Here is a 10040-nt window from a genome sequence, read left to right as displayed (position 1 = left end):
GCCCCGGCCAGGCGGCGGCGGGAGCCTGGCTCCAGGACGCGCGTGTTGTGCACAAGGAGCCGGCGCAGGGTCCCCCCGGAGCGAGTCTCGTGCTCCGGGACCCGCCCGCGGCGCTGCCTGGGCCGGCGCGTGCGGGAGCGTCCCCGGCCCGTGCTCTGGGCTCGGGCCCCGCCTTACTCGGGGTTTCTGCTGCACAAGGCAAGGTCACTTGCTACCTGAAGGGGTAGCAGGGGCGAGGTGGTCGTTGGTGCCCGAGGGGTTGCTGCAGTCTCGGGCTGGGCCCCGGGAAGGCGCTAGCCCTCACGCGGACACGGTTTCCCCTCCCTGTAGGGAGTGCCACGGAGTCGGGAGCTCCAAGCTGTAGACTGCAGTCTTCACTGCAGGGCTTTAGAGGATCTTGCTGATGTTGTGGGTGCCGACCATGGATCTCCTTGCAAATAAGGGCTGAGGCCTTGAACCACATTCCATATTTTGTATATTTGCTATCTGTGCTGGGGGGTAGACCAGACAGACGGATGTGCTGGTAACAAGGCAAGTTAGTACAATGATCTGTACTAGCTGGTGTTCCCTAAGTGCTGAGGGCTTCATACCCAGGTACCTGGCATTGCTCTGTAGTCCGGCTGAGGGGATGGGGGATCTGAGACCAGGTCAACAAATCCTGGGATGGCACAAAGGATCCTCACCAGCTAAAGTTAGTGAAAATTGGTAGCTGTCAATGATGCTGTGGAGGACCTCAGCATCAGGAAGGAATCCAGGAGCACTTGTAAACCCTAGAGTGAACAGACCAGCTGCAGGTACGTGCCTTTAGGCAGAGACAGCACAGCAGTGGGGGACAGTGAATGCTTTCCCCTGTCCATAAACAACACTTCTGTTTTGCTTGGGTTTGTCCGGTATTCATGTATGACCTGATCTCATCTAAGCACTGGACCATCTTGGTGTTACAATGTACAGCACTCATTCACATGCCAGCTAAGTGCATAATTCACTTATCCCCATAATGCAGTCCTAGTTTGTTGCCCATTGCTTACACAGTAGCAAATGTTGCTCATCTGCATATCGATTAAATGCACAAACCACTGAAGTGCATGAGTGCTCTTGGCCCCACTGCCTACTTGGTAAAGTAAATTGTGTTCAGTTTAAGTGCATAACTGGTGAAACCAACTTCAGTTTCAAGGCTTCTAAAATAACCTTGAACTGACTAGGTCCTTTCAACTTCAAGGCTGCAATTAGCAGTGTAGGTCACTGCAGGGAACAATTTAAGGAACCTTAAGGAGATACAGAAAGCTTATGGCAAGCTGTTTCTATTGTTCAAGAGCATTGCTTACACCCAGTCTGAGTAAGTGCATACTCTGGATAATAGCCTTTTTCCAGCCCCAAGGCTATGCACGTAAATGGAAAGTACTGCAGTAGTATGATTGCATGCAAGGAAAGACAGGTACGGCTGTGTGTCTTCTGCATGTTGCTGGCACTTGAGACTTGGTTGTCTCGCCTAGTGGCTGCAGGTAGATGTTGAATAGTACCAGGGAGAGGGCTCTAATCCCTGATGGATGCTACACATGAAAGGCCTTGGAGGGGAGAGGTAGTTTCCCTTTGCTATGCATTGGGTGTGTCTTTGCAGGAGGGACTTGCACCATTTTAGTGTATGAAGTAAGCTCCAGCTCACAAAAGCTTGTGCTATAATTTAATTGGTCTATAAGGTACAAAACTACCTTGCCTTCTGCTTCACTTTAGACTGCTGTGCCATGTGTAAAGCTCTTCCATGCAGTGTTTCCATGGGGGTTCCTTCTCTCACCTAGACTGTGCCCCAACTGGTGGCTGGTTGTACCTATCCGCTTCTCTTTGCCTGGTGCTAGTAAATGTTTGGTGTCCTCCCTTGTCCACCAAGAGTGAGATTTAAAAAAACTACAACCTATAGATAGGGGGAAACAACAAATGTCTACAGCATCCCATTAGGGTCCAGCCCCTGGCATCACAGCAGACTTATTCTATGCAGTATGCCATCCAGTGATTTCTCCAGATCAGTTTTCAACAGCTCAGGAAACTGAACACCCTCCATAGGTGACTGTTGCATCAGCTGATCAAAACTTTGGACAGGATATTAGGTGCCTAACTTTCCTTGATTCTAGTAAGTCAGTCACCAAAATCCACTGGAAAATCTGGGCTCTTGTCCTTTAAATTATACACAAACATTGCATTAGAAGAGTACAGGTAAGGTTGCAACATCAAACATTAGGAAATTCCAGAATTAAGATCCTTTGAGCAATCCTAATTCAGTCCTTTAGGACATCTGCAGTGTGGTAGGACATCTGCAGTGTGGTACAGTCTTTAACTACCTGACCATGTATTGTGTTTCCTCAGGACTTGTACCTTGCATAGTATTCAGGAGGCATTATGCTTACTGTGTTATTCAGGGGTTGGTTTCATCTTTATCATTCAATATCTGATCCAGGATTATTGGCTGAACACTATCCAGACCTTGCTTTGAAGACAAAACATTATTCATTTCCCCATGGGCTTTCACTGTTCAATGTTGCTTTCACCATAGGTTCTGTATGCTTCATAGACATGGATTCATTTATTTTCACAACACCCAGAGATGTGAGGGGGTATTGTTATCCACATTTTACAGATGGAAAACTGTCTACTAACCTTAGTTACCCAACTTGAGACCTCTGCATTAAACAGTACTTCCTACGTTCAAAGTACAACTTTCATGGATTTTAGCTGTGGTTGTGAGTACTGAGCATTTCTGCAAATCAGACCCCAGGATCTCAAGTTGGTCATCTGGACAATGAGGAACACACAATCTGTGATCACCTCTGAAAATCTGGCAAATGTGATTTGCCCAAGATCACAATGTAAGTCTGTGATTGGCAGGGTTAGAACCCAGGATCCTAGGGCAGCAGTCAATGGTCTTAACTGTAAAATCAGAGAAAAGGCTGGAAGGGACCTCAGGAGGTCACACCTAGTCCAGCTGCCTGCTGAAGGGAGGATCCTCCTTTTCTAAACTATCCCCGACATGCAGAAGCGTAACAAGGCAGCTGGATGCCAGGGGCAGCTGCAACATACAGAGCAACAGCAACTTCAAGTTTTGAGCTGCTGCCGGGCCATGGGCATGATTGCAGGCAAGAACAGAAGTGACAGTTTGCTCCTGATCCTGATCTGGACCCCTGGCTCTACAGCCATGACCAAACGCAAGTGCATGGCTAACAGAGCTTTATAAAAGGATGCAGTCTCACAACAATCTGAATTGTCATTACACGAGGGTTCAGATGAAGGTACTCCAAAGCTGAATATCTTCATTAACATCTGTCTGCTCCCAGTGCTATTTTCAGAATAGGAGGTGGGGGAAGGGAATGGAGGGAAGCTCATTCTGGGGGTTGCCCAACCAGTGCTAGAGGGTGGGGTGGGTGGATTGGAGTCCCCCTCCCTCCCTGAAGTGGGGAGCTCTAATCCACCCACCCCTCACTCCAGCGTGGCTGGAGAAACCCCAGAACAGATCTACTCTGTCTCTGGATGGGAGGAAGGAACTGGGCGGGGGGGCAGAGCTAAGGGAAGAGGTTGCCAAGAGACAGCCCCTGTCCCTGAATCTGCTCCAAATTGGGGCTCAACCTCCCACCTTCCTGACCCAATAGCTAACATCTGCTGGGTTAGGAGGACCAGTCTAACTCTTAGTGCTTTTTGTGATGCACCATGAATTAGACCTGGGAGCTGCACTTCTGTCTGTCTTCATCTGCTGTGGCAGCTGATTTTTTTGTCCTTTCCCTGAGGTTGGCACCTGGCAGCTATCCCAGTCACTCCACCCTAGTTATGACACTGGGGACAGGTCCATCTGACTTGCACTCAAAAACTTGCAAGAAGAAAGTTTCTACAACCTCTCTAGTTAATCTGTTCTAGTGTTTAACCACTCTTATGGTGAGAAAGGTCTTCTGAATATCTAATCTAAACCTATCCTGTTGCATACTAAGGCCAATACTGCTTGTCTTGTCCCCTGTGGACACAGAAGACAATTGATCACCATCATATCTATTACGAGCCCTTTAGTATTTAAATATTGCAAACCATGAGCCCATCCGTATTCTTTCTGCAGCTCCCTGCCTCATTCATCCTACCTTTTCCAACTTCTGTAACAAGCAAAGCAAGGGTCTTGCAAACAACACCCTTCACTACACAGCCCTACTTATTCACACTCCATCCTGGGCAATAAATGGGGCAGAAGGCCAGTGTGAAAAACTGTAATATGTTTTTATGCAATTGGTGATAGTAAATAATTCACATAGACACAGGAGGTAGAGTTAAGGGTTCACTGGCATCCTTCGTTTTGGTGCTTTCTATCTTTTTTTGATTGCAACCTTAATAATAATCTGTTGGTATTGATCCTACAAACTTCCTAGATTAAAAAAAAATGTAAATTGAAACAACAAAAATTCCATATGCAAAATGATAGCAATACCCACATATATCATTGCAGGGTTGGAAGTTTTATGTTCCTAGCACAGATCTCTGTCACATTAGACTATAAGTCCTCCTTTATGTGCATGGACACTAGAGACGCAGGAGAAGTGTTCTCTTGTGATGACTGGCACCATGGTAAACTCCACCAGTTGGGAACAGAACTTGTAGGAAAATTCCTGCTCTGCCCATGTATCTTGGCTAACATGCACCTTGTGCCGATAGAAAATTCAGGGAATTTAGCTGATGCATTCTGATAATTCTGCCGAGCATATACACACCGGGCATGTCTACACTTTCATTAATGGACTTTTGCTAATGTGCATTAAATGCAGTACCTCCATTGCAAGGTACAGGCAGTTCTCAACTTACATTTTGAGTTAAAACGTTTCGCAGTTACAATATTTATAAACTGACACCCTGTTTCAACTTTATTTACAATGCTTGATCCGATGAGACATCATGCCAGCAAACAAGTTTGCTGCATCGTTCATCTCCCCGGAGAACAACCGTCCAAACTTCCTTTGACACTTTCTTTAAGAAAGCAGACAAGACTCCAGAAAAATCAGCAGCTAAGACTCCTGAGAAGACTCCAGCCAAGAACCCTTCAAAAAATCCAACCAAGAGCCTTTCAAAAAGTCCAGCAAAGTCACCTCAAGGAAGTCCTTCCAAATCAATATGATTGCTATTTACAGTATAAGTACTCTAGTATAGCTATATTACTCGTCTATAATTGATCGAGTACAAAATTCTGGGGTATTTTCAGTGAAAATAGAGTACTGGACCTTGGTTCAGGAACCAAGCCCCCATTTATAACATTGTTTCTTATGACAAAATTGATTCCAAGTTACAATGTTTCAAGTTAAGCCATGGTTTTCAGGAACCAATTGTGTCATAAGTCTGAGGACTGCCTGTACTAGAAAAAGGCACATTAGCAAAAATGCACAGGTTTCTTTTTGTGTTGCTTTAATGCATATCAGAATAGGCTAATGTGTATTAAACGCATGTGTAGACATCCTACTGAGATTTCTCAGAGGCTTAACCTGGCCAGATTTTAATACATGCAAAACAAGTTATTTTTTCCTTCAACTTGTTCTTGGGAGCGGCTTTACCATTTTCAAAGTACATTCAGCTTATGGCACACACTCAGCATGGGAAGTTTGAGCCTGGTTGAAGTTTGCTAAAGTTTTAAGCAACTGGCAATACACCCTTATCATGGAAAGCATCAGGCAGTCTTAACTACAGGCAGCCCAACTTCCCTGCCTGCAACTGTAACACAGCTGTAATCAACAGGTTGGTAGGTTATGGTAGATGTTCCCCCTTGAACCAGCCCTAGACAAAAGCTTTCTTTCTTTATGTTAACAACCTTCCTGCCCTGCCATTCTGGTATGATTGAAAGACCTGGTTGAACTATTAAATACTCAAATCCCCAGCTAGTGGAAAGTAGCATAGTGTCTCGATGTCAGGGAAGCTAGTGCATTTACACAGGCTGAAAACATGGCATGGGACCTGCTACAAACAGCCCCGTGTCTGCTTTGCAATTCATTTCGTAGTTCATCTTGATTTGCTTGACCAGTTCAGTGAAAAATGTGCACCAACTGTTGTCGCAAATGCTTTAGTCCAGCTATTTACTATTCATTATTCACATCATCTGATTGGTCTCTGAATTTCCACAGAGTTGTTTCTGGTGCCTTATTGGATGATTGAAACAATTTAACCCAGAGACCTACACACTAATAGAATAACAAACTTCCTAGCCTGAATACCAAATACATCACTAGCACTGAAATCCATTGACACTTTCCAAGTTTGGGAACAATTTTGTGAACAGCTGGCTGTTATCCGCACCTTGTGAATAAAGATCAGATGGATCCCAGTGACAACCTCAGTGTGTATATTAATGCAAGCCAATTCCTTTGTCATGCAGCACAAATCACCTAGTCCTCCTGCCAGCTCATAGCCCAGCTGGGTACATTCCACATGTGTTTGCAAGACTTGTGATGACCATAAATATATCTGTGCTAAGGCAAGCAGCCTGAGCTGGGGAGGAAGAGGTAGAGAGAAGCAGAGCTACTTCTCTTTAACCCAGAGTTAAAGAGTTCTTTCTTTACAAACTGCTGTTGCAGTCGATCAGTAAAACAACACCTCTCCATCATATATCGATTGGTTCAGTGTACTCAGCATCTATTAGTGTCTGGCTCCAGATTGCTGGCTCTTTTGTGACTCCCAAAAACGTATGACAGGTAGATTGGTGATAGTATCTCAGCAGAGATCTGGGCTGTGGAGACAAAAAGCTGGTATCTCTGCTTTCTCCTGCCTGGACTTCCTGTCCTGTCCTCCACGCTAAGGGCATGGGTTCTCTCACATAGGGAACACATTGGTACAAGCTGCTTGTAGGAGCACTCTCTAGTGACTCTCTGCCATCCTCTCAGCTTAAATTAGATTCCCGTTTAATGCACAGAGCAATTAGTCTCTTTCTGAATGACTTTAACCCAAGAGAAGGCGTCTAGCTCTGACGTTCCTCTTGAATGTACTGCCAAATGCTGCTGTGACACTAAGGCCCTACTTGTGCTTGGCAAAAGAGGCACTGCCAACAGAGCACTGCATCAAAGGCTTGGAGCCTTCTCTGTGCACGAGACATGGCCCAACTCCAGGGCCTGGGGGTGATGAGGGCTGGGTTAGTTTGGCCACCATGGGAGGTAACAGACCATGAATCTCATGTTTGCTTTAACCCAGCCAGTCCTTCCCAAATTCCAGTCCACTGTGCAATTAACCATGAGCCTCTGCTCTGAGATATAGTCATGTGCCTCTCTCATTATTATTTATCCTTCAGCACACAGGAGCCCCAGCCGGCTTCAAGGCTCCATTGTGCCCAGCACTGGGTGCCCACACAGTGAGAGACGGTTCTCTGTCTGCAAGTGCTTAGAAGCTAAAGAGACAAAGGAGATGTTACTTTCCTTCTACAGCTGGGAAGCTGAGGAAAGGAATGGTTGAGTGACTTACCAAAGGTCACATGGAGACTCTGTAGCAAAGGAAGAAATTGACTCCAGATGTCGTAAATCCTAATCCAGTGTGTTAACTAGAGAGCTAGGTTTCCATTCATGGATACGCCAATAGAACTGAACAAAGGGTAATAATTTTCTACAGCCTCCCTACATCATCCTATGGAATCCTGTAGGAGAGGTAGGTTTTGTACTCAGTTCTTTCAGCTCCTTCGATTAATTTCTAAAGCGTCTCATCCTTATTCAGGTTTTTTTCATAAGGGCCAGTTATGTTTTCCCATGCACAAAGCCACTATAGACTTTCCATCAGAATTACTTCTCTATTAAAAGAACAAAAGAAAAGGGAACAAAAGCCAGAGAGTAGTGTGTGTGCATCTCCTGCATTGCGAGCTGCATTTCAATGGAACACTAAATAGCAGCTGCTTCTCCAGCAGGGAGTGGGACATGGGTGTCTCTCTATTGTAGGACACACATGAGTCCTTGCAGATACAACCACAGATGCCTGGCAGGTTTAGGCCAACGTGCATGAAGGTGCAGATGGTATGACTCAATCACCTGTGAGCAGGTAGGGAAGGTTTAAACTTGGATGGCCTCAGGCTAGAGCCATGTGAAAGGCACTTGCTGCCAAAGGATAATGGCCTGGATGCAGGGACATTCCTGGATATCCATGCTTCATCAGGGGATCAGAATAGCTGTTCTTTGTGGGGTCTAATGTGCTGTATTCAGCCCCTGCTTGCTTCCCACCAGACACCATTGCACAGGATGTCAGGGTAGAATGTGTTCTGTGGGTTTTACTTAGGAAACACAAAGCTGCTTCTGCGCCTGCTGAGGAGGTGACAGGGTGGACCCAGCCTGCTTGCACTGTAGGCTGCCAAGCTGGTCAGTCTGTGGAGGCACTGCATAGAGGGGCCTAGAGAGTTAATCTCTTAGAAGGGATTTCCTTCCACTCCTGCCAGACCAGGCTCTTGGCACACCAGTTGCTCACTGCTCCCAGTGAAACCAGAAAGGGCCACAATCACTGCAAACAGTGGTCGGGGTATAGACAAATAATGTCATGCTAAGACAGGCTGCTGCATGTAGTGTAGCTGATTGACTTGAATGTAAACCCAATGCTTCTAGCACAGGTACCCTGGACACATGAAGACAGGCCCAGTGACCTGTGTTCAGCAGCACTGGGGACTGGTTCCAGCTGAACCGTGTTACTACCTCTGTGCTGCAGATCCAGATGGCTTGATGGCTTAAACTACAGCCTGGCAGCTCTATGTCTGACAGCATGCACTTCTGTTACTTTGAGCTGTTCCATTAGTTCAAAGGCAAGAGGAGGCTTACAAGCATCTACACATAGTCTAGCCACTAGAGTGGGAGGGCAGCCACATTGTGCTAGCACAGGTTTGTGTGCATAAACATCCAGGACCAATCCCCAGCTGGTGCAAAGAAGCAGAGCTCCCCTGAAGTCAGTGCATCAATGTGTTTTACCTCCACTGAGGATTTAGCCTGCAAAACTAAGTTTGCTGTCAGAGCTTGCAAAACTGTGAGTTTCCTGTTGGAGCTGCTGTTGTGGGCAGGGCTGGCCTCTCCCTAGCTCTGTTCAAGATATTTATACATGGGATATCACTCCTCAAGTTTGCATTTTAAATCCACATCTTGTGTCACCGCATCCCACAGTGAAACTCACGGCAACTTCATCTCCAAAGAGGGGAAGTCCTGCTTGGTGCCTGGCTATGGAAGGGGAGAGTAGCGGGATCAGAAAGTGGGAAAATGACTGGGCACATCCAAAAGAAGGTGATGCAAATGCATGAGCCTGTGTCACTCTCCCGATCAACTGCTCATTTTGATTCCTCTGTAGAGAATAGGGAAAATTGGGAGGCAGTTTGGTCTTGAAGACACTCTCTGCACTTGAATATAAACAAGATAAGGCTTGTAAAGTCACACCAGCTTTTGTGACACCCCCCACGCTCGATTCTGGGTGCATTTACAACAAACAGAAGCATTTGACCTAGCTTAAAATAATCATTCCACTAATAGCCAATCTGCCACCCTCCCCCTACCGCCCCAGCAACCCACTTTAACCTAGATTATCCCTTCTGCCATGAGGAAGGTAAACTCATTCTTGAGGGGAGGTGGTAAGAGCAGATCATTTTACAGCTAGCACATGGCATACCTGGTGCCCAAAGTTAGCAGGGGTGAGGCCGCCTTTTCTTTTCTTTTTTCTTTTTTTTTTAGTCCTGTCTGTCTCATTGTTTTCTCTTTTATGACTCCATAGGCCTCCTACTCCTGTATGTTTCAAGCTGTGTCTCTGATCTTTTCTTCAGATGTCCCTATTTATAGCTTTTGGCTGTTTCTAGGTCAGGTATGAGTTGTGGTGGATATAAGCTGTCATGATCTGGAGAATCTGTATGCATCCAACTTAGGTGGCTGCTCCAGAGGTATGATATTGCACTTCTGAATGTGTGTCCACTTTTACTGACAAGGTTACCAGCATTTATGTCCCAGACCAAGGAAAACAGCCACTGCTTAAATCTTAATGCTTGCTATTGAGAGGTAAAAACTTGGACCAAAAAGTGGCTTATGTTAGAACTGGTTTAT

This window comes from Crocodylus porosus, unplaced genomic scaffold (assembly GCF_001723895.1).
Source record: "Crocodylus porosus isolate Cpor-Errol unplaced genomic scaffold, CroPor_comp1, whole genome shotgun sequence".
Taxonomy (NCBI): Eukaryota; Metazoa; Chordata; order Crocodylia; family Crocodylidae; genus Crocodylus; species Crocodylus porosus.
Note: the sequence above shows the minus strand (reverse complement) of the source record.